The following is a 25865-nucleotide window of genomic DNA, read 5'->3' as shown; positions in this document are numbered from 1 at the left end:
AGTGTATGATGATTTAAATCTTAGTCATAGCTAAATGAACAGGCCTAGGCCATGGTTTCCAATAAGTTTTGCCCATTGGGAAGGGTTTGTGGAAATCAGAAGATGAAAACAAAAAATGAGTGTTATTTTTTCAATTCTCACAATTTGGAAGTAACAGAGAAAGAAAACAAATGGACGTATTTTAATGCCCCAAAGTAGTATATTACACATGAGATTAAATTCTGTTATACTCTTACTGAAATACATTATATCCGATATTTTACATTCCTGAGGATTGTTGCTTAAGTGGTACCAGGACAGTACAATAAGCAAGGTAGAAATTTCATTGGTATTGAGGGCAAATATTATTTTCTGTCTCATTTTTCATGTTTCTTTGTTCTCAGTTATGGAAGACTTGTCTGTGTTATTTCTTATTCTTTCCAGAGGGAAGTTTACCATTCTTTCACTGAATATCATAAAGCTAATTTAAGACTAACTAACCATTGGGGACCTTTTTCTTCTTTAATTTTTAGAAGACAAATCAAAAGTTTTTTGTTTTGTTGTGACTTTTCTGATTTGTAGTTGATATACTACCAAATCTTTCCCTATAGTGATTTTGCCAGTGGGTTGATCACTATTTCAGTCAATAACCATCCCATTCCATAATGACTTAAACTATTCCCCAGCTTTTTTCTCAGGATTCTTTAAGTCTAACTTAGAGATGAAGTATGTTAAATATGGACACAAGAGTTTGAAATGTGTCTCTGTTTGTATTTCTCAGTACACTGATATGCTGAATTAAGTCAGGCTCCCTGGAAAACTCTTGGGTGCTGAGTATGCAGATTCCTCAGGTTTTTAATCTAGAAAAGGAGGGATGTCCGGGTTATTTTTGTTTTGTTTTCCTTTTTCAGCTGTTGCACCTCAGAGTAGGATGATATCACTCGAAAAAGAGGCCTCCCTACAATAATGTCTAGTTAAGTCTGTAGTCACTGGCATGTCGTAGATACTAATCTTGTCCCTACTCATTACTGTGGTTTTTGTGGAATTAACCAGATGTTCTACTTTTTGGGGTTGTTCTAGGTAATAGCTTTAATAATTAGTGGCTCTTTACTTTGTGCCTATGTTTAGGGTAGAAAGCCAAATACTATAAGCTCCGCAGCTGTTGTTCCATTCTCTGGTTTACAAGTTCTGTGAAGATATAGACTATGTATTTGTACTTTTATCTCTGAAGCACAGGCTTGTGTTTGTTAGTGCCTAGAGCTTCCTGCTTCCTTCTTTAGATCACTGATTTACTCTCCCTCCTGTTTTCCAAAACAATTCTGCTTTCTTTTCCTGGTTAAAGATGAAATGAATATAGCAATCTGAGGCCAGCTGCTTACTGATTTGGACAGAAGTGGAAAGATACCAAGAGCTTGCAATAAGATCAAACCATGAAGCCAATAAACAACAATCTCTCTGCCTGCTTCCCTCTCTCCTCAAACAGTCCCCAAATTAAAATCACTCAGTTCACAAGTTCCCCCCCCCAAAAGTGAAAGGACTAGGACATTCATTAATAAAGTCATGTATTTTCCAAATTCCGTATTTAAACTAAAGTGTAAGTCAAGGCCCTCTTGGAGACAGGCTGATACTACTTACACTTAGTTTAAAATTATAGTTTCTGCCCCCCCCAACACACACACTTATAATGATGTTGATTCAACTGAATTTCTATAAAAGCCAATCCAAAATAAAGGTATTAAAAGATCACCAATTACTTGAATATTATCTTAGAAAATGTAAAGCAGGGCGCCTGGGTGGCTCAGTTGGTTAAGCGACTGCCTTCGGCTCAGGTCATGATCCTGGAGTCCCGGGATCGAGTCCCACATCGGGCTCCCTGCTCGGCAGGGAGTCTGCTTCTCCCTCTGACCCTCCCCCCTCTCATGTGCTTTCTCTCTCTCTCTCACTCTAATAAATTAAAAAAAAAAAAGAAAGAAAGAAAATGTAAAGCAAATCATTTTCTTCTCTAATTATATTTTTATATATTTTTCATATTTTGCTTTTGTCTTCCTTAGTTTCAGTTTTTCTGGTAAATTTTTCCTAAAGATACAATATATTTATGTTTTAGGTCTCCTTTTTACTACATTTTAGGATTCAGTATGTATGTGCTCTTTTGAAACATCAGTTTGATATATCTATAAATGGGTCAGGAGCCTCATTCCAACTTTTTCCAAAACTGTGACAGAGAGTTTAATTTTTCAGTTTTCATGGAGTCTCTTAGAGTCTGCCAACTTAAAACCAAATAGAGATTTAAAATTCTGCCCATGATAGAATAGTTCACAGCAAATCAATGTTCCCACTAAAAATAATAGTAATGCTAGAAAATAAATACAAAAGAAATCCTATATATGAAAGCATCAGGGAGCTATTGAAGCAGGTAGGGATTAGTGTTCAAGATATCAGAAACAAGGGAATTGCGGAGAGGTCGCCCCAACTACTGTGAGGTGACATTCTTCTCAGACTATTTCCTAATCCTCTCAAGCATTAAATGAGAGAAAAGAGACAGAGAATGAGGAAGAGAGCCACTGCTAAAAGGCAAGAAGGCAAGAGAGTTTCCAGCAGTCTCTTATTAAAGAGAGACATATTGGCAATGAGAGGTGTCACAACAGCCAGGACATGAGGAATATATTCCATGGAGAAGGGGCACAGGAAAATGGGCCTGATACGCAAGGGTTTACATTTAGGACATTACTGAATTCTAAGCCTATGCAGGACCAAAGAGCAAGAAGCCAAGAAGAGCTTTCGGCCGCCATATGGTGCTGAGAGAAAAACTGAAGAGCAAGTCTAACCAAGGAGAAGTTGATTAGTAAACCCCTCAGTTCTCACTTGGGATACTTGGAGGGTAACACACTTGGAAGGGGAGTGAACCAGAAACAATAAATCTTACCAAGACTTCAACCCGGCCAAAAGGTAACTCAGTTCCCAGTTGAATTAATGTGATTGGCCCCCACTATGGATGCTTACCAGCAAATAGGTTGAACTCTATCTGAAGGAAGAAAATATTATCCTGAGTCTCTACAGTATTTCATTCAAAATTTCTAACAGATGATCAAAAATATCCAGGCACTTCTGGGAAACTCACACTGGAGTTATCTCCTATCTAAAATTACCATGAAAGACAAATTAACTTCTGGATGTTATAGAATGGCATCTATATAGGAAAGCTAGAGTTATTAATATCTGGGTAAACAGCAGAAAGCATATTTAATCTGATAGGCTTCTAACACCTTTTTCTAAAATCTTATAATGTATGCACATGCTGAATAAACTATATGAGAGCTATTTATGCTACATGCCTACAAAGACATAATACAACTTATATGTATTTTTTCTACAATTAATTTTGCCAGAAACTTCAAATGAAATAAATGAGAGATGACCATAAAAACAATAAAATCTTTAATCCATTAAAAAAATATATATCCAGGCATATTGAGAAAGAGGAGCAAAGAAAAGCAAATAACAAATAGATGCACAAGTGATCTAGATATTAAAGTTATCAGTCATAAACTTTAAAAAACTGGTTAGAGGGCGCCTGGGTGTCTCAGTCATTAAGTGTGTGCCTTTGGCTCAGGTCATGATCCTAGGGTCCTGGGATCGAGCCCCGCATCGGGCTCCCTGCTCTGCGGGAAACCTGCTTCTCCCTTTCCCACTCCCCCTGTTTGTGTTCCCTCTCTCACTGTGTCTCTCTCTGTCAAATAAATAAATAAAATATTTAAAAAAAAAAACTGGTTAGATTCAAAGGAAGACACAAAGAAATGGAAAAACGTTCCATGCTCATGGATTGGAAGAACAAATATTGTGAAGATGTCAATACTACCTAGAGCAATCTACACATTCAATGCAATCCCTATCACAATACCATCAACTTTTTTTCAAAGAATTGGAACAAATAATCCTAAAATTTGTATGGAACCAGAAAAGACCCCAAATAGCCAGAGGAATGTTGAAAAAGAAAAGCAAAGCTGGCGGCATCACAATTCCGGACTTCAAGCTCTATTACAAAGCTGTCATCATCAAGACGGTATGGTACTGGCACAAAAACAGACACATAGATCAATGGAACAGAATAGAGAGCCCAGAAATGGACCCTCAATTCTTTTTTTTTTTTTTTTAATTTTTTTTTTAAAGATTTTTTTTTTTTTAATTCATGAGAGACAGAGCAAGAGAGAAAGGCAGAGGGAGAAGCAGGCTCCCAAGGAGCAGGGAGCCCGATGCGGGACTTGATCCCAGGACCCTGAGATCATGACCTGAGCCAAAGGCAGACGCTTAACCATCTGAGCCACCCAGGCGCCCTGGACCCTCAATTCTATGGTCAACTAATCTTCAACAAAGCAGGAAAGAATGTCCAATGGAACAAAGACAGTCTCTTCAACAAATGGTGTTGGGAAAATTGGACAGCCACATGCAGAAGAATGAAACTGGACCATTTCCTTACAACACACACAAAAATAGACTCAAAATGGTTGAAAGACCTCAGTGTGAGACAGAAATCCATCAAAATCCTTGAGAACACAGGCAGCAACCTCTTCGACCTCAGCCGCAGCAACTTCTTCCTAGAAACATCGCCAAAGGCAAGGGAAGCAAGGGCAAAAATGAACTATTGGGACTTCATCAAGATAAAAAGCTTTTGCACAGCAAAAGAAACAGTCAACAAAACCAAAAGACAACCGACAGAATGGGAGGAGATGTTTGCAAATGACATATCAGATAGAGGGCTAGTATCCAAAATCTATAAAGAACTCATCAAACTCAACCCCCAAAGAACAAATGATCCAATCAAGAAATGGGCAGAAGACATGAACAGACATTTTTCCAAAGAAGACATCCAAACAGCCTACAGACACATGAAAAAGTGCTCAACATCGCTCGGCATCAGGGAAATCCAAATCAAAACCTCAATGAGATACCACCTCACACCAGTCAGAATGGCTAAAATTAACAAGTCAGGAAAGGACAGATGTTGGCGGGGATGTGGAGAAAGGGGAACCCTCCTACACTGTTGGTGGGAATGCAAGCTGGTGCAGCCACTCTGGAAAACAGTATGGAGGTTCCTCAAAAAGTTGAAAATGGAGCTACCTTGTGATCCAGGAATTGCATTACTGGGTATTTACCCCAAAGATACAAATGTAGTGATCCGAAGGGGTACATGCACCCCGATGTTTATAGCAGCAATGTCTGCAATAGCCAAACTGTGGAAAGAGCCAAGATGTCTATCGACAGATGAATGGATAAAGAAAAGGTGGTATATATACACAATGGAATATTATGCAGCCATCAAAAGGAATGAGATCTTGCCATTTGCAACGATGTGGATGGAACTGGAGGGTGTTATGCTGAGCAAAATAAGTCACTCAGAGAAAGACATGTATCATATGACCTCACTGATATGAGGAATTCTTAATCTCAGGAAACAAACTGAGGGTTGCTGGAGTGGTGGGGGGTGGGAGGGATGGGCTGGCTGGGCGATAGACACTGGGGAGGGTATGTGCTATGGTGAGCACTGTGAATTGTGTAAGACCGTTGAATCACAGACCTGTACCTCTGAAACAAATAATGCATTATATGTTTAAAAAAGAAGAAGAAGAAGATAGCAGGAAGGGAAAAATGAATGGGGGGGAAATCGGAGGGGGAGACGAACCATGAGAGACTATGGACTCTGAGAAAGAAACTGAGGATTCTAGAGGGGAGGGGGATGGGGGGATGGGTTAGCCTGGTGATGGGTATTAAAGAGAGCACGTACTGAATGGAGCACTGAGTGTTATACGCAAACAATGAATCATGGAACACTACATCAAAAACTAATGATGTAATGTATAGTGATTAACGTAACATAATAAAAAAAAAAGAAAAAAAATGGTGAGAATATTGAAGAGAACAAGCAATAAAATAGAGAATTTTAACAAAGATATGCACAAAATTCACCAGAGGCATCTATTAAAAAGAATCATATTGGGGGTGGGAGGCGCCTGGGTGGCTCAGTGCATTGAGCATCTGACTCTTGATTTCAGCTCAGGTCATGATCTCAGGGTTGTGAGGATCTAGCCCTGCATCAGGCTCCACACTGAGCATGGAGCCTGCTTCCCTCTCCTGCTTCTCCCCCCTCCCCTGCTCATGTACATGCTCTCTCTCTCAAAAAATAAATACTTCATGGAACACTTCATCTAAAACTAATGATGTACAGTATGGGGATTAACATAAGAATAAAAAATAAATAATAAATACTTCAAAAATTTTAAGAAAGAATCAAATGGAAATTCTAGGTATAAAACCTACATGACTGGAATTAAGATTTTAATAGACAAGTTTTATAAAAGATTTAACTTCTTGACCTAGAAAATCAGTAGTAGCCAGGCTTATTCACAGATAAAACAATGGAATTTTTAAATGTGATATTAAAAATATTAGCAACAGGGGCACCTGGGTGGCTCAGTCAGTTAAGTTTCTACCTTCAGCTTGGGTCATGATCCCAGGGTCCTGGGATGGAGCTCCCTTTCAGGCTCTCTGCTCAGCAGGGAGCCTGCTTCTCCCTCTGCCTGCCGCTCCCCCTGCTTGTGTCTTTCTGTCAGATAAATAAATAAAATCTTTTTAAAAAATATTAACAACAAGTAATTTGATTTCTAGAGGTGGAAAAGGACAGGAAAAAGGACAGAAGCGGGTGCCTGGGTGGCTCAGTTGGTTAAGCGACTGCCTTTGGCTCAGGTCATGATCCTGGAGTCCCTGGATCGAGTCCCAGATCAGGCTCCCTGCTCGGCAGGAAGTCTGCTTCTCCCTCTGACCCTCCCCCCTCTCATGTGCTCTCTCTCATTCTCTCTCTCAAATAAATAAATAAAATCTTTAAAAAAAAAAAAAAAAGGACAGAAGCAATAGTTGAAGAGAATATGGTCAAGAATTTTCCAAAACCCTTTCCCAGGAGGCTGCTGAAGATGGCGGAGTAGCAGGTCCTGGTGCTCTATGGCCAAGGCCATCTCCTGGGCTGCCTGGTGGCCACTGTGACCAAACAGGTGCTTCTGAGTCAGAAGGTTGTAATCGTGTGCTGTGAGGGCATCAACATTTCTGGCAATTTCTACAGAAACAAGTTGAAGTACTGGCCTTCCTCTGCGTGAACACCAACCCATCCTGTGGCCCCTACCACTTCCAAGCACCCAGCCACATCTTTTGGCAGACAGAGGCATGCTGCCCATAAGACCAAGCAAGGCCAGGCTGCCCTGGACCACCTTAATATGTTTGATGGGATCCCGCCACTCCAGGGACAGGAAAAAGCGAATGGTGGTTCCTGCTGCCCTCAAGGTGGTGCACCTGAAGCCTACATGGAAGTTTGCTTACCTGGGGTGCCCTGCTCATGAATTTGGCTGGAAGTACCACGCAGTAACAGCCACCCTGGAGGAGAAGAGGAAGGAGAAGGCCAAGATCCATTACCAGAAGAAAAATTGACAAATACACACAGGTCCTCAAGACCCACGGACTCCTGGTCTGAGCCCAGTAAAATTGACTGTTTACTCCTAAAAAAAAAAAAAAGAAAAGAAAGAAAAAAAGAAATTTCCAAAACAGGGGCACCTGGATGGCTCAGTTACTTAAGTGTCTGCCTTTGGCTCAGGTCATGATCCCAGACTGAGCCCCACCTCGGGCTCCCTGTTCAGCGGGGAGTCTGCTACTCCTTCTCCCGCACCCTACTCATGCTCTCTCTCACTCGCTTGCGCTCTCTCAAATAAATAAATTTTAAAAATCTAAAAAAAAAAAAAGAATTTTCCAGAACAGGTTAAAAGATAATTTCAAGAATGTTACAAATACAGATAAGAATAAATACAATGGGGCACCTGGGTGGCTCAGTTGTTCAGCGTCTGCCTTCAGCTCAGGTCATGCTCCCAGGGTCCTGGGATCGAGCCCCGCATCAGGCTCCCTGCTCTGCGGGAAGCCTGCTTCTTCCACTCCCCCTACTTGTGTTCCCTCTCTCATTGTGTCTCTCTCTGTCAAATAAATAAAATCTTTAAAAAAAAAAAAAGAATAAATACAATGATATTTTTATCATTTTTAGGGAAGTTGTAATAAAACTTAAAATTCAAAAGGGTAATCTTTTAGGGAAGTTGTAATAAAACTTAAAATTCAAAAGGGTAATCTTAAAAGCAAGTAGAAAAAAAACAGCCTTATAATCAAAAGATGAACAATATACCTAAAAGAACAAGTGACTCAGCAATAATTAAATACGTAGTCCCTGCACTGTTAGATACAATGGAGTACACATTTGAGGAGAAATAAGGGAAAAGTCTAGAATCGTATGAGTATTATGACTATTGGTTTATAATGCCTTATCAATGAAGAAAATGGGCCTAGCTTATATAGAGCCTCCAGTTAGAGAAATGAGGAAAATGGAAATGTACAAACCAATAAGAAATGTAATTAAAGGAATAAAGCAAAAACTTATTACTGAAGTGAGATGACTGTTTTTTAAATTACATTGAAGATTTTCATAAACTGTAACTGTCACTAAGTACTGCAGATAATCACTCTGAATCTCTTCTAACACTGAATAATACTTACTTGTATTCTTGTAATTTTAAGAAAGTGCAGAGTGCTGTGGAATAATATTTTATAATAAAAAATAACTGGATCAAGACAAATTTGTGAGAAGAAAAATATGGTAGCTTGAATTAATCAAAGAGTCAGTATTATGTTGGTCGTAAAAATAACACATTAAAGTTTTTAACAGTGGTTTTCTTCATTGCTTTGGAAGTGTAGAATGCACCTAAACCTACCACATCAATCATTGCAAATTTCTCTTTGTTACTCATTTGATTCTATCTACTTAAGACTGGGAACTCTAAGCCTATCCTCTGAGTTTATGATTCTGAAATATTTTTGCTTTGCTTATTAAGAAGAATTTGTGCATTATGGACCTACACTAAAGCTTAAAAACATATTGGTGTATTTATATCACAGACTTGACTAATACAATGCTTTGCAGATTCTGGATAACTGCAGGATATTGCTGACTAAGCTTGCATCTAAGTAAGAACAGTAAATCCTGGGTTAAGGGGAAGGAGAGAAATGCAGTACAACAGCTTTTGGATATTCATAATGCTCACTGTCATACAAAGGCTGAGAGAAGTATTACATTTTCTCCAAGAAGATCTTTTTGCCCGTGTTTCTCAAATTAAGTAGCCACTAGAATCCTTACTATTAATCCTTAGTTAATACTGATGTTCTTTGAAATTAACATTTGTTTGAACACTTCGATAAAGCACTAATTAGAACTTGAAGCTTCCAGTGGCCATGGGGGGTGATTTCGTATCAGTTCAGCATAATTTAACAAGTCATGGAGGACCAATGTGTGTAGTAGACAAAATCAAGGCATTAGAATTATAACATGTTTATATATTGTTTCTCTTGAGTTTTTTGTTATAGTTTTTTGGGGTTTTTTGTTTGTTTTTAGCTCAAATTTTTGCTCTATTTTTTTAACTAATAGAAGAACTATAGATAATGATTGTTAAGGGGAAAGCAAAGCTAGTCTCTGTGCTCCTGGAATTACCCTCATATTCTCCTTTAGTTTCAACTCAAACTGGGCAATAAAACAAAATAGGGATGAAGGAGATGTGTACAGAATACCATGTTTCTTCTGGCTTCCAAATCCTGAACATTTGTCCATTTGGGGGCTTTGAATATATTGAAGATGAATAAAATTTTTCATAATGGTAGTTTGGTAGAATTATGCCAGGACATATTTTAAGTTTGGACTATTTGTTAGTATCACATATCATAATTAGAATTCACTTTCTGAGGAGGTATGAATAAAGCACTGTTCTTGCAAAATATTTCTAGGCATATATGTGGATAGTGAATAAAGAGTAAAAGTAATTCAACACAAAATGCTAAGAAGTAAAGTGACAGGGAAATTATTGTTGGAGAGAAGTAGTTGTCACTTCTGTCTTTTTAAATTGCTTCCTTCCTTCTCACTAGTTACAGAATTCCTTAGGTGTACTTTTTCATCTAATGTCCTTTCTTACTGAGCTTTTATTCTTAGGACTCACCACCATGGCTTACTCTGAAGTATTTCTGTATTATTTAGAAAAAGAACTAGATGATTCAGAAAAAAATAAGCAGGGCGCCTTTAAATTTCTACTGAAATTTTAAGTATGTAAAAGTAACATCACTCTTTGTAGACATTACACTGAGATATATGGTTAATCAACAAGAGCTGAGACAAGAATGTTAAGATTTTTATAGGCAAACTACTTTACATATCTCTTTATGTTTACTAACATGTTTTCAAATAATAATAATAATAAACAAAGCCGTTTGTATGAGTAGTACTTGTGAAACTCAATAATACCAAGGGAAGTCTCCAGAGATCATTAAATAACTTTTAGTGAGCATAGAATTTAATTGTTTTTCTCAAGTTAGATTCCATGGAATCCTGTTTTTGCAAGATAAACTATAGGTAAAACAGGTTTCTGTGATCAAAACAATAAGAAACTTGGGCATACTCTAGAGTATTTATAGACTTTCTTGATAATTCATAGATACTAGAAATGTATAGCTACTTTTATCAAGGATGTTCTGAAAATCCTGCAGTAAAGAAACTAGTGTCTCTCAAAATTTATTTGACCAAAGACTTTTTCCATTCCAATACCTATGATCATCTCACAGATCCAGTGTTCACTGGAATACACTTCCAGGAACGCTGAACTGTTTTTATGGTCATGTTATCCTCCTGTTGGGAAGGGTATTCTTAGAGTAAGTTCAAAAAGCTGTTGGTCCAGAAAAAAAGAAAATCATTTCTACCAGATGATTGTGTCTAGAGCTATCATAAGCTTCTTTATCACAAATGAATTGTGAAGGAAAAGACATTCTTTCCTGTACTAAACAGGTATAAGAAAGACAGAGGCACCAAGTCTGCCTCAACTGGGTAGTGGTACTTGGAAGATGATGTAACACTTCTTCCTAGGAAACCACAATCAACTAGTTGTAGCTTTCTGATGTCATATTTGCTACAAGTCCCCCAGAGTGCTAGACACAAGAACTTGAGTTTTAGGGGCGCCTGGGTGGCTCAGTTGGGTAAGCGTCTGCTTTCGGCTCAGGTCGTGATCCCAGGGTTCTGGGATCGAATCCTTCATCGGGCTCCCTGCTCAGCGGGGAGCCTGCTTCTCCCTCTCCCTCTGCCCTTGCCCCTGCTTGTGCTCCCTCTCTTTCTCTCTCAAATAAATAAATAAAATCTTTAAGAAAAAAAACAAAACAAAAACAAAAAACTTGAGTTTTAGCTTGGGTTTTATCCTTCAGTGGAATTTTGACTCAAAAATAACATACAAGGTATATGTTCCTATTAGAATTTGAAAGGATGCTAAGATTGGTGCAAATACTAATTACATTTAAAGTTTGTTAATTTACACTTGGGTGCATTATCAATTTGGAATTTTTTCAGTTAGAGAGGGTTGTATAAATAACAGAAAATGCAGTACCTAAACCCAAACATGTGGCAGAACTTCACTTATTCAGCAAGGGTCAGCAAACTACTGCCTGTTTGCCAACTCTGACCCTCTGCCTTTTCTTTAAATAAAGTTTTATTGGAACGCAATCATGTTCATTTGTTTACATATTGTCTATAGCCGCTTTTGTGCTGGAACAGAACTGAGTAGTTGTGACAGAGGCTCTAAGACACATGAAACCGCACAGATTTACTCTCTGGCCAATTATAGAAAAAAGTTTGCTGCCTCCTGGTTTGCAAAGTGTATTGGTGTGTGTACTGATATGTGTAATGAATCAGGGTCAGTGGATGGAGAGTAATCATGGAGAGGAGGTGACTGTTTTGGATAGGAAACGTCTCTGCACAGAGATGACATTTGAGCATAGACAGACCTGAAAACAAGTGAGAAAGCTGGCCTGTGAAACTCTGGGAACAGTCTGCTTGGCAGAGGAACCCCACCTGGCAGTTTGAAACACTAGAAATGCAGTGGGCAGAGGGTGACGTGAGAAACGCATGAGTAGTAGGAGACGTGGGCCTTGGGATAGGCCAGATCACTACTTCTTGCAACAGTAGATTCTGATTGTGAGTGGTAGGAAGCCTTTGAACTGTTCGGAGTTCGAGAAGTAACATGAACTCACTTGTTTTAAAACAATCATTCTGGCTGTTTTGTTGAAAACTAATTCCAGAGAAATAACTAAGAATGAAGTAGGGCAACTTTAAATTTAAAAAACAAACAAACGAGGGGCGCCTGGGTGGCTCAGTCGTTAGGTGTCTGCCTTCGGCTCAGGTCATGACCCCAGAGTCCTGGGATCGAGCCCCGCATCGGGCTCCCTGCTCCGCGGGAAGCCTGCTTCTCCCTCTCCCACTCGCCCTGCTTGTGTTCCTGCCCTCGCTGTCTCTCTCTCTGTCAAATAAATAAATCTTTAAAAAAAAAATAAAAATAAAAATAAAAAATAAAAAACAAACAAACGAAAACTGTAATATGTCTTCTACCATCAGCTACAAAGATAATACTGATTAATCACCTGTCACCAGTAAAGGCCATACATGAGGACAGTAGTTTCAACTTTGGTAGCATAATAAGATCTCCTTGGTAGTTTTTAAAAAATGCAGGTGCTAAAGTACACAAAGAGATCCTGATTTAATTTGATTGCAGTGGGGTTTGGGACATTGATTTGTTTGTTTCTTTGTGTGTTTGTTTGTTTAAAGCTCTCCAGACCTCTCTAATGTGCAACCATGAGTGAGAACCAGTGCTTTAGAGAAAAATATACAAGACCAACAAAATGTTAATTTTATTTATTTATTTTTTTGAAGATTTTATTTTATTTATTTGAGAGAGAGAATGAGATAGAGAGCATGAGAGGAGGGAGGTTCAGAGAGAGAAGCAGACTCCCTGCTGAGCAGGGAGCCCGATGCGGGACTCAATCCTGGGACTCCAGGATCATGACCTGAGCCGAAGGCAGTCGCTTAACCAACTGAGCCACCCAGGCACCCAAAATGTTAATTTTATATGATAGCTAAATATACAGTGCCATAGAAGAAAGCAGATTGATGTGTAACCTAAGTTGTCCAGAAGTTCACTCTTTCTAGGGACTTTATAAGAATCTCAGAACTATTCAGTGCCCTGGACAACTTTAAAATCAGATCAGGGACCTCGTTGTCTGAAGGAGGCATAACTCTGCTTAGATGTGTCGGTATCAAATGGCCTTTAGAGATCCCAAGCAGCCTCTCAATTCTGTTATTTGAATCAATTTGTACTACATTTATGACCTGATGGTGTTTGCTGGCAGGGAATTTCATAGGTTGGAAGTTTTAAACACAGTCATCTGTGACCAGACAAGCCCCTTAATGATAGCCACAGAGGCCGCTGCAGATCTGCCTACACAGGGGTCTCTGGGAGCTAGTTACCAGAGTAATACAACAATATTATTTGCTATACATAAGCATGTGGACCTTCTAAGCCTCAGACATAGCCATTACATAAGGTCATGTGTGCTGATGTGACTTGTTGAAAGAAATAAACATAGAATCAATCATGAGAAAAGAGACCTTCTTACTGTGAAAATGATTCACTTGGCTTCGATCACGTGTGAGATAGAATTCTGTGTTTTGACTGTAAGAAAATAGAAGTCATAGTTTGACATTCAAAAGATGTTCCATTGACTAAAATGTTCACAGGCATGTCCTGGAAACAGAAGAAATCAGTGTGGACCTAAAAGAGAGCCAGCAGCATGTCTAATGAAAATCAGGCCACAGGCTTTCAAATACACTATCACTCCTTCCTCTCCTTCCCTGTTTTTGTTTCACCTTGATTAATGCTTTCATTCAAGGGAAAACTGGGTCTGTTTGCTAGAGCCTTCAGTTCTCCACCTGTCAACTTGAGGAACAGTAGAAATGGCATCGAGGAGAAAAGGGCAAAAAGAGGTGGGAGCTACATAAATTTTGAGGACAAAGTAGGAGCTCAGCAGGTCATCCGAGCTTTTGGTAAATCTTAGTGTCACGATGAAAATGATTTCAGTGTTTTCGGGTACAGGCCTCAAGATGATTAACTCAAAACTTATGTGTCTATAAATTAAATATATTCTCTCAAGGTTTGCATTTTAACATATATTTTTAGAAATGCAGATTTTTATTGACTATTTTATACAAGAAACCCTCATTCTCCTTTAACACAAGAGCTGGGTCACATAATGCTAGTTTTCCCCCTAAAGGTACAAAGACATAGGGAAAGTTCCTTTTTCAAACCTTAAATCCGTGAGCATCTGGTGATCAAATACATTCTCACATTTCTAGTAGTATGTGATTTTTTTTAAATGTTTTATAAATTTTGGCAATGTGTCAAACAAATAAGCCATTATAACATCAAGCATCTTTTACATGGCACTGGATCTTAAAGATAGAGCAATGGAACAGAGCTCTGGGAAAACACAATTTCCTCCTCAGCTTGTCTGTTTTCTTCATTGTCCAGTTGCTGTGTGTTAAACTAAAAAAAAAAAAGTTTTTTAGTTACTCCTAAAGGGATTTTTAAATTTATAAAGCCCCAATTGTCCAGACAATGATTTAAAAAAAAAAAAAAATCTAAGAATTTCTTTTATGAGAGAGTCTGGAAAAGTGAAAATAATGAAGACTGGAAAAGGGTGAGTGCTTTTGGTGTGCTGACACAGTTTCTCATTTCAAGGATTAGTCTTGATAGGTAATTGAATACAGGACAGTAAAATTTGATATAATGTTATTTTCAAGAAAAGCACAAACCTGCTGACCTAATACAATAAGCCCAAATCAGGAGTAGTAGTCTCTTTTTCCAATTTATCTCTACAGAACACATGTTTCCTATATACATTTGGACAATATGAAAGAAAAAAAAAAAGAGTGGGAAGCAAGATACCTGGATTCTGGTCCCTGCTTCCCATATTTGGTTTGGGGAAAAGTAATTGTTATTTCTGTAGTCCTAAATTTCCTCATTTATAATTGAGAAAGTTGTACCAGAGCTCTAAAATTCCTTATCTATAACTCTTTCTTGGTTAACTTACCATTTGTACTCCCTCGGTAGGTTTATCAGAATATGTGTGTATTTGTTTCCTAGGGCTGTGTAACAAAGTATCACAAACTGGGTGCCTTAAAACAACAGAAATTTATTTTCTTACAGTTCTGGAGGCTAGAAGTTTAAAATCAAGGTGTTTAAATCTAGAGCCTTCTCCCTCTGAAGGCTGTAGGAAAGAATCCCTTCCTGCCTCTTCCTAGCTTCTGCTGTTGTCAATAATCCTCGGTATTCCTTGTCTTGAAGATGCATCATTCCTACCTTAGCCTTTGTGATTACATGGTCTTCACTCTTCTCTCCTGTGTGTCTACATCTAGGTCCAAATTTCTGATTTCTTAGAAGGACACCAGTCATTGGATTAGGGCCTACCATAATCCAGTCTGACCTCATCTTAACTTGATTATATCTGCAAAGACCCTATTTCCAAGTAAAGTCATTCACAGGTACCAGGGATGAAGACTTGAGCATATCTTCTGGGGAACACAGTTCAACCGAGAACAATGTGTATGAAACCACTCAGCTACCTAAGATTATGTTTAAATGAGATATAATCAGAATATTTACTCTCTGGTCTGTATTTCATGCCTGTTTGTTTACCATGTCCAATAAAGCATCCTACAAATTCAAGGAATAGTTAGATTTATTGACAGAGGCCGAGAGAAATTTCACCTCATTTTTTGTTAACAAAACTCAATCCACTCCAGCTCACTATTACCCGCTTTGATAATTTATCAAATATTGCTTTACATTTTTATTAAATACTTAAGTGTATCTTGAATTCCCAAATCTTAAAAGGTATTATGTTTTTTATCTGCCTCTCCCCCTAGTCTAGTCTGGTTTCTTATATACCACAGATAATTCAATAATGACTCAATTGACAGACTATCACAATAGTTATGGGGTTCAGTTTCATCCTGCCAACATCCACCCAGAGTCCTCAGCCACATCATCCTTCTGTCACTCTCGTTCTTTCTTATGCTGACATGCACATACACACACACACACACACTCTCTCTCTCTCTCTCTCTCTCAGTACATTCCCATTGTTTACTCCTGTGCCTGCACAATTTTACAGTTACAAAGATAATGCTAATAAATTTTGTGGATTGAGAATGGGAAACTGAAACTACTGGTTTCCTCTAAATATGCTTAAAATCTGGAGCAGGGACGTGTTGGGTTATAGAAATCTATTTTGTAAAAAGAATGGTGGCTTAGAAGTCATTATTATACCCCGAATCTGTTAGTTCTAGTTAGCTAGCTAGTTATAGGAGCACTATCTGGAATATCATCCTCATTTGTAACACTCTAGAATTAGTTTGTTACCAAGTCCATGATTAAATTAGAGTTTGTTATCAAATGCATGATTCTGTAGGAACATCCACTTTTTTTTCTCCTTCCAGTGAACACAGAGTAATTGGGGAAAATTTTGTCATTTTTTATATTTGTTCCCAAAAGAGAGGGTTTTTTTTTTTTTTTGAGTCAACAGATCATGTCTTATAAAATTTATAGGACCAAAGTACCCTGACATCATACATAATGGAAGAAAACGGCCTGAATGTAATTGCATAATCTTATTTCAGTATGTGAGTTTTAGAGATAAAACAAATCATTTACTTGCCATTTCGAATGAAGAAAGCTTAAGAGTCATGCAACTTATAATAGGATTTACCACTTAGGTATTTGACAATCAGAAAAACAGACTTAATTGTTAACTCGTCACACAAGGGACAGACATTTGTGATTGGTTTATGTGAGAACAACTTTTTTTTAAAGATTTAATTTATTCCAGAGAGAGAGTGTGTGAACAGGCAGAGGGAGAGGGAGAGAGAGGATCTCAATCAGACTCCCCACCGAGCAAGGAGCCTGATGCAGGGCTTAGTCCCAAAACCCTAAGATCATTACCTGAGCCAAAATCAAGAGTCCACCACTTAGCCAACTGAGCTATCCAGGTGCCCCCAAAATAACCCTTAGTCCATGCTTTTTTCCTGACATCAGGTTACCTTAATAGAAATTTCCTTGTTGGAAATGTGACTCTCCACCACGCCCTCCAGAGTGGCAATACCAAAGATTTCTTTCACCACTTCCCTCAAGCCTTCCTGGGCACCCTTGCCCCAGAACATCAGCACACACTTTCCACAGTGAAACTTGCCTTTTTGTTCAAAGAGAATATAGATTCACGGGTCGCATATTTCCTTCTCCTTTCCTTCTCCCCACAAATGTACATGTCTTTTCATGAATTCTTCCTTTCCGCCTTAATGAAATAGGAATCCCACTTGCCTCCCATATAGCCATATCTTCACCTGTTTCCTGGATCCCATCCCTTCTACCTCAGTGACTCTGCTCCATCAATTTTCCTCAATATCGATGCTATCAACAACTTTTCCTTCTACTGGCTCTTTCTCTTCTACTTACAAATTAGATTTAGTCTTCTCTATCTTTAAGAAAGGAAAACAGAAAAAAGGAGAGGAGGGCAGGACAAAGAAAAAGAAATAAACCTGCACCAACTGTACATAATCATATAGCAGCTACTCTGGAACCCTTTTTTTCTTCTCAGCCTAGCCTTTTGTAAGGCCCGTCTGATATCATTCTCTTCATAATCTCACCTCCTGTTTACACCTCATGTGACTCTGTCTGTCACCTTCACCACTATACTGGAACTACTCCTACAAATATCACCAGCCATCTCCTAGTTGCCAAAACTAAAAGGCATTTGATTCTTTTTCTTGCATTTTCACAGACCACATCACACTCTCTATTACCAATAATCTCTTCCTATAGGAGAAAGAGATTTCCAGCCCTGATGCTGTAAAGCAAAGATCATCCCTAAAATTTAGAGTATTGTCTTTTTTAGTGAAAAGAATTGAACACCTCCCCAGTAATGTTAGAATGTAAATTAACTTGCTATGTGTGTGTGTGAGTTATAAAACTGTGGGATTAAAATGAGAATTCTAGTGTTCCTATTTGCATGAGTGCCTATAAGATGTATTATATCATTTAGTGATTGATAATATATTGTTTTGTAACTATTCACACTAACTTTTTTTGGGTTTTCCTCCCAAATTCAATCACAATTCCCATGTACACCATGTTGTTTAGTTTTCTTTTTAGTGAAGGACCACTAAAATAACTCAAACTAATGCCATAGCCTAATCAACCCTCACTTGACTTTTGACTGACATGGAAGAATTAATTGTGGATTTTATAGCTTATCCTTATTTGTTTCGTATTCATTCTCTCTTATTTTTTTTTCATTTATCGATGTTCTTCATGCAGCTAGATATAACAGCAATTAGTTGCATATGCCATGTTATAATGCTTTTAAACTTCAAATTATATTGTGAATTTTTTTTCTAGCTCAATAACTATCTATTCATCATATAACCCATTGTTTGGAATTTGTGGCAATGAAATACATTTTACAAAAAATCTAGTAGTTTATAAAATTCTGTATTTTATAACATTTAGTTTTAAGATTGAGTATTTCTGAGAAATATGATATTGATTCTTCTCAGCCTTTCTATTGTATAGGATCAATTACCAAGTTCCATAGACTAAAGTATTTCAGGTAATTTTGCCTATTTTTCATTCAATGGAGAAAGTGCATTTCCAAGTTGAACCTCTACTTTTCACCTTCATAACTACAGTAGAAATTTTTAGACAGTAAGTACAACCTCAAATCCTAAAAGCCATTTTTCTTTTTTTTTGCTTGCTTGCTTGCTTGCTTGCTTGCTTCCTTCCTTCCTTCCTTCCTTTAAGAGAGAGAAAGCAAGTGCATATATATGGGGGTGTGGGGAGGGGCAGAGGGAGAGAGAGAATCTTAAGCAGGCTCCATGTCCATCATGGAGCCTGACACGGGGCTCAATCTCACGACCCTGAGAGATCATGACCTGAACCAAAATCAAGAGTCTGACACTTAACCAACTGAGCCACCAAAGAACAACTAAAAGCCATTTTTCAAAATATTGACTTAAGGTATCTCAGTGGTCTGTGGCCCTCAAGTGTATCTCCTGCTTCTTGGATTCTAATTCATAATTGTCACTTAGCACCCATCACAAATTAAAAGTCCAATATTCATATCTACTGATTGAGAGTAATTAAGCAGATTCTTTTCTTTAAAATCACTACTCTGTATCATTGGGTTTCAAACCTCAATGTTTGTAAGAATCATCTAGGGCACTTGGTAATATGCAAGTGTCCAGTCTCACCCACTATGATTTGGTAGGCCTGGAAGGAGATCTGTGATCTGGCATTTCTAAAAAGCATCACAACGTTTCTGCCAGAGCTGTTTGATGAGCCACACCTTAAATACCACTATGGCGTGTACATTTTATCTTATAATTTCATTTTATTTGTCATGATGTGTTTGCCCATTTTATCATAAATCAGCAAAGTTTCTCTAATGATTAAAATCAAAGTCTTCAGAGTAATAAAAGGCCTTAGACTTCATTGAATCAAGTGGTTTTCTGGATTCCTGTGTAACTTTATGATTAGGCAGAGATTCTACAAAGAGTAGAAGGACAGAGAAGGGTAAAGTCTCTGCCTTCCCTCACCACATCATGTTGCCCTACAGCCCTGCCTTTGATCTCTTCCATATATTGGATTATTGTGTAATATATTCTTTGAAGAAATGGTTCTTTGTCTTCAAGAAATATGAAAACCACAAATTAGTCCAATGTTTGTATTTCACAAATGAGATAACCAAGTCCTTAGACAAATTTTCTTTGCTGCCCATGAGCATAAAGCTAGAAAATATGAGAGCCTAGAGAAGCAGAAAACAAGAAAAGAAAATAAAAAATTACAAGATAATAAGATGTCCCCTGTTCTCAAGGAAACTAAAGTGTAACTGTGAGACAAGAATGGTGAAACTAGAATAAGAAACAAAGAGTACTAGTGCAAATTATATTCGGTACTATGTGCTTTGGGATGATTAGAATAGGCCTTATCAAGAAAGCAGAACTTGAACTAGGCTCGAATTGGAATAAGAATTAGAAAGAAAGGAAACACATGGATGTGCCCTTGCGGGAAGGAGGACCTTAGCATGACATGTGAGTATGCTAAGAAAGAGACTAGAATACAAGGGCCTATGAGCTCTGGGTTGAGGAAAAGGGGAAAATCAGGTTGCAGTGATGGCTTAAGATCAGTGTATGAAGGAACTTTTGAAGAACAGTATGAATAGTTCACTCCTAACCTATTTCCTAATTTCTTAAACTTCTCAATTCCTCTACGACTCTATTCAGAAAAATTACCCTAAAATACTGTCAAATAAAGAGAAGTAAATGGCCAGCAGAACATTCATTGGCCTTCTGGAATGGAATATATGGGGGAAACTGAGACAGAAGTGGCAGCAGGCATGAATTTCCACTACTGCCCATCACATTGAAGTACAACCCATTGGGATCCAGCTGGAACAGACATTAGATGCTGCAAAAAAACAGAACTGGAGCCAAACAGCCATATGACATTGCAGAACCTTTGGCCTCCAGCCCTGTTTTACCATCCCAGCATTCCTTGCTTGGGGAGCACCAGCCCTTTCCCTGGAATGATAATGGGACTGGGGTCCATGATAGCCCGGTAGATTCCAGATCTCTTCCACCATCCCAATATTCCACTCTCTTGCAACTCAAGGGGCTTTTTAAAGATCAACATCATTAGGATCACCTTAAAGTTTGCTAGAAATTCAGAATCTCGGGCCCCAAAACAGACCTCCTAAATCAGAATCTGTATTTTTAACAAGATCTCTAGGATATTTGTATGTCCCTTCAAGTTGGAGAAACACTGCTTTTTTAAAATTGATTAACTTTGGGGCACCTGGGTGGCTCAGTCTGTTAAGCATCTGACTCTTGACTCTTGATTTTGGCTCAGGTCATGATCTCAGGGTCTTGAGATCCAGCCCATGTTGGGCTCCATGCTCAACATGCAGTCTGCTTCAGAGTCTTGCCCTCTGCCCCTCCCCCCACTTTCTCTCTCTCCCTCGCAAATAAAATAAATAAATAAAACCTTTAAAATTGATTTACTTCAGCATTAGCTTGGCCAGTTTCTAGAGCTCTTTGGAGGTTATTTCCACCTGGAAGTCCACCCTGCAGGAAATCTATCTTAGACAACTTAGCTCTTACCTCTCAGAGACTCAACAGATAGAGTGTGCATTATAATCTCCTGGGGAGCATCTTTTTTTCCGAACTCAAGTCACCATGGAGTAGTGGTGCATTCCTCAAAGTACTATTCTATGAAAAACAAACAAATGGAGAAAAAGGTGCTATGCTTAGACATGTTTGAGAAATGCTCAGTTAAATAAAGCTAAATTATTTTATTTACTTCAGGAATTCTCAAAGTTTTCAATATGTGTATGGACATTATGATGATTCAGAAAATAATTACAGAAAGCAAAAATCATAGAAAACAGAATTTCACAAATTTGATTATTCAAACATTTCTCTCAAGTCACAACTCTTAACATTTTGAGTGAAAAATCCCTGCTAAAATCCTCAAGTACCAATTTGGAGAACATTAAGCTAGGCCCATGTGTGTGCTTGAAATAAAGTTATGATTAAAGTAAAGCACACAGCATCTCTTGCCAATAGACATATTTTCTTACCCCATGACTTGCATGGACCCAGCAAATATGTTTGCATCTGCCATCCCTCTGTTCTCTTTTGCCACTTTATCTGGTTTCTTTCTTTTTTTTTTTTTTAAGATTGTATTTATTTATTCGACAGAGAGAGTGAGAGAGTACAAGCAGGGGGAGCAGTAGAGGGAGAGGGAGAAGCAGGCTTCCCCGCTGAGAAGGGAACCTGACATGAGGCTCGATCCCAGGACCCTGAGATCATGACCTGAGCGAAGGCAGACGCTTAACCATCTGAGCCACCCAGGCGCCCCAACTTTATCTGTTTTCACTAGCACACTCTCACACAAAGACCTAGAAATCACTGAGATTAAAAGACTAATAAGAAAAACAAAAGTCCTTTCCTTCCTGAGCTCTACATTTTAATCATAGCCCTTCCCTTGTTCTCAAAGAAGCCATTTATACAGAGGGTTTTGTCTCTCTAAGACCAAACTGGGAACTCTGCTACCAGATTTCTGGCCAGACAGTCAAGCAGTCAGTATATAAAGTGACCACCATGTACTTAACATTTTATTAGGAACTGTGAGGAGTGCAAAAGCATAAGAAGATATTATTCCTGCATCCCAGAGCTTCAGTCTAATAAAGGATTAAGAGTTTGTTTCTAACAAGGGTGGAAACTATGAAATGCTCTAGAGAAAAGCATACAATTGAAAGGAACAAGATTTATTCCTGACCTCAAAGAGCTCACCATTTTTTCAAGAAAATAGACAAAAATGACTATCACAGAATGAGGAGCCTATGAGGGCAGTGCGAAAGGATTGATTAATTCTGAGAGAAAAGGGACTAAGAAAGGGGTCATAGAGAGGATGACTAATAAATTATGCCCTGGAGAATGGATAAGTTATTTCCACACAGAACAGGGAAAGAGGTGGATTCTGAGCTGAAGGGTAGCATAGATTTTAGGCTGACAGAGACAGAAACAGGTTAAGAAAGGTTTGTTTAATTTTTATGTATGTTAAGAAAATCAGATTCTGTGAAATTAGAAACAATTGGCGTGACATTATGTTGCTGTCATTAGGCAAGATGCACCTTCAGAGAGAGGAGAAATGAGTGAAGAGTGGAATGATCCTCTGGAGCTGGCCTATCATCCCTGGGTGGGAAGCCTAGAGGGCATACAGAACACCCCAGGGTCAGGACAGGGCCCTAAGAGCCAGGAGTCCACACAGAGCTGTGGAAAAAGCTGGAAGAGAGGGGGCAGTGCATCGATAGCTGATAAAAGTTTGGGGAAACAGCTGGAAACCTGGGACTTTACCTAGAAAGGGTGCTGAACTCAGTAGACAGGGAGAGAAGCCCAGTGCCGCTCACCACCTTTATGCAATCACAGAATAGTGCAAGGGGTGTGGGCTCAAAGCAAATAGCAGGAAGTCCTACAGATTAAAGTCTGGGCCACATCTGCTTCAGAAAAAAGCTAAGGGAATTAATACTTCAAAGTGGCAAGTTGTAGGCAAAAACCGGACAAAGTTAAGAAAAACCCCTGACATGACACTTTTCAGTAGGGTCTCATTGTAAGTAAACTTGAGGTAAGTTCTAATGACTGCAGGGAGAATTCAAGGAAATCCTAGGGTAAGACAAATGTAGGCAACTCTTTAAGAGAAGGGAAAGTATAGAGAGAATTAGGCAATGGCACTATAAAAACAGGAGGCCCTATGGGATATGAAGGATATAGAAAAAAGATGTTGGGACACAGATCTGAGAGTAGGAACGACCGATTTCTCCATCTACCTTGCCGCTACTAAGGCTCTCCCTGGCTTCAGAAGTCCTATCTGTTTAATGATGAAGTCACTCTAAATGGTCTCAAGTTCTCCTTCAGTTTTAAATTCTGTGATCATCAGAACAAAGAGGTAGAGTGAGAAAATGAGGCAAAGAGGCCAAGTAAAGGTTCACTTGAACGTAGAGAGTGTTGTCAGAAGTGTTTTATCTGAGAAATGGAAAGAAGGCTTTTATCACAATATAGACGCAAGTATTGAGATAACCAAAAGATACTGGTTCACTATTACCAAGGCAATTGTTGCTAATACTACTAATCCAACCCCTTCACATCTCTAAAGCAGTATGTAATTTAGCAAGTGCTATGGAGGCTCAGAAGTGAAAGGAGGCATTTGTCTACTGCTTGCCAACTTTATGTTAGATGTTTATGTACTTAATAGCTATAGTTTCTTTGTGGAAAAAAATTGTTATGTAACAACTACCTGAAAGATTAAGCATGGGCCGCTATTCAATTTGTATACAATCAAATAGATCCACTCAAAAAAAGGGGGAGAAACAGTTTTTAGGTGTTTTTTTTAGGGGGATACGGTTGTTTTTGCTTTATATGCATTAAACAACAATCAGCGTGGCCATGGTAATGTGGCATATTTTTGCTTCGAAATGGTATAATAACAATACTCACCCAATATTTCAAAAATTTCAGCGACCTGCAGCAGCCTCATTTACCAGGAGGGCTTTGTAATACTCCACACCACCTTCTGCCCAAACACAGCCCCTCTGCCTCCCAGGGATTTCATTAAATGAAAAGATTGAGGTAGTGAACCACTTTCTCACTATACATGAATCTAAAAATGTCAGACTGTTAGTGTTGCTAGTATCATTCCCACTGCTGTTTGTTTGTTTTCTGAGTTTTCTTCTTTGGCTGAATAAAAATACTCAGTCCTGTGAACTCTGAGAGCAAGATGTGCCATTCTCTTGACCCACCACACGGCTCCATCAATATTGATTTGAAACAAACCCTCTAGGGCTGTCTGTGTTCCTGGCAACGTTTCAATACTAACATGTGGTTAATTTTTTAGAGGATTTTTCTTCCCTTTCCTGTGCTCAAGAAGAGCTGTGGAGTTTGTGGGAAATAGCAGCTTGATTCGTACATCTGTGGGGCTTGCATATTTCCCTCAGAGATAGTGACCCTTTCTTCCTAACCCTTCTTCCTTTGCTGCACTTTGTGTTCCAGGAAGTAGAAAGCAGCATACTCTAAATGCTTAGAAGGCTTTTAAGACAATATTCCTAGAGATGTGGTGTGTGAGAAAATTCATAGAACTCTCACTACTCACTCTCCCACAAAATTTAGCAGTTAAGGCATATTATCATATTTATGGCCATTCAAATTCAATATGCGCGGGTGCATTGTGTTACCGAATACAGGGGTTGTTATAAATACTTGCTCAAAAACAGGTCAGTTCTATTAACAACTAATTTCTGACCAAGAGCACAAGAAATATCTTAAGACAAATAATGGAGATCTGATTTTTTTTTTTTTTTGCCATTGCTGTTATTTTTTCCCAGGTGGGACAATGAGTTGTTTTGTTTTGTTGTAATTCCCGAAGTTCATGACAACTATCTACCAGAAGAGTATTTCTGTGTTTCTATTTTCAATAACATAAGGAAATATCTCCTTATTTTCCTATTAAGTGAAATAAAGACATTTATTGGGATTATTTAATTTACCTCCCATTTTTATGGCTATAAATTTACATTTGGGTTATATTTTTCTAAGCAAATAACAGAATCTTAAAAATAATGAGATCATAATTCTTATTTTCCCCTTGGTTGGACTTTCTAAGTCTGTAATGAATCAGTGCTTTCAATTTACAAGGAAACATTTAGAATAAAAATATCCAGTCCTCCTTTAACTTGCTTTCAGTAGAAGAACATGTACTTTGAATTATTTTATCAGTAATGGTGACAGGTCGGAATACTATAAGATCTGTGCTTTCTCATGTATTTGACCTTTTAGTCATCAGCAAACATTTGTGGTTGAATACAATTTGAATAGAATTTAATCAAATTGAATAATGGCACACACCAAAGCAGAAATTGTGTGGAAATGACATTTCTGATTAAGTAGTCACAGAATGTTTAAGAAGTGCCCATTAATTTGATATATGTAAAAATATATTATCCTTACTATTTTATACTAGGACTCAACTATTGGCCACAAAGAACAATGAGGTAAAACTTCACTGACGCAGCAGAGTATCCTCTTCACCAACTTGTAAAATATGTCTATGTCTGCAAATTACTTAAATGGCAAATATAGGTTCACCTTGAAACAAACAGAAGAAATACTGTGCCACTTAGAGACCCTAAACAGAGGTGACCTACACGGGGGCAGTAGGGATTGCCGAGAGAGCACAATATTTTTACAAAAATACAATTATTTTCCTTATAATAGTATCATAATAAAGACCTGGAAAAGGGGAGTTGGTGGGTGAAGAGAAAAAAATAGATAAACACAAGCATGGTAA

The 25865-nt window shown here is 38.3% G+C and overlaps 1 protein-coding gene and 1 pseudogene across 3 annotated transcripts in view; both read left to right on the top strand.

Moving 5' to 3' along the window:
* DLC1 (DLC1 Rho GTPase activating protein) overlaps positions 1-25865 on the top strand; it is a 427572-nt gene that overhangs the window by 61000 nt on the left and 340707 nt on the right. The window lies entirely within an intron of this gene.
* On the top strand, positions 6942-7553 carry LOC118010018 (annotated as a pseudogene).

The sequence above is a fragment of the Mirounga leonina genome, unplaced genomic scaffold (assembly GCF_011800145.1).
Source record: "Mirounga leonina isolate KUSES-001 unplaced genomic scaffold, KU_Mleo_1.0 Mir_128, whole genome shotgun sequence".
NCBI lineage: Eukaryota > Metazoa > Chordata > Mammalia > Carnivora > Phocidae > Mirounga > Mirounga leonina.
The sequence above is the reverse complement of the archived record's forward strand: the minus strand, read 5'-3'. Positions and strand labels throughout refer to the sequence as shown.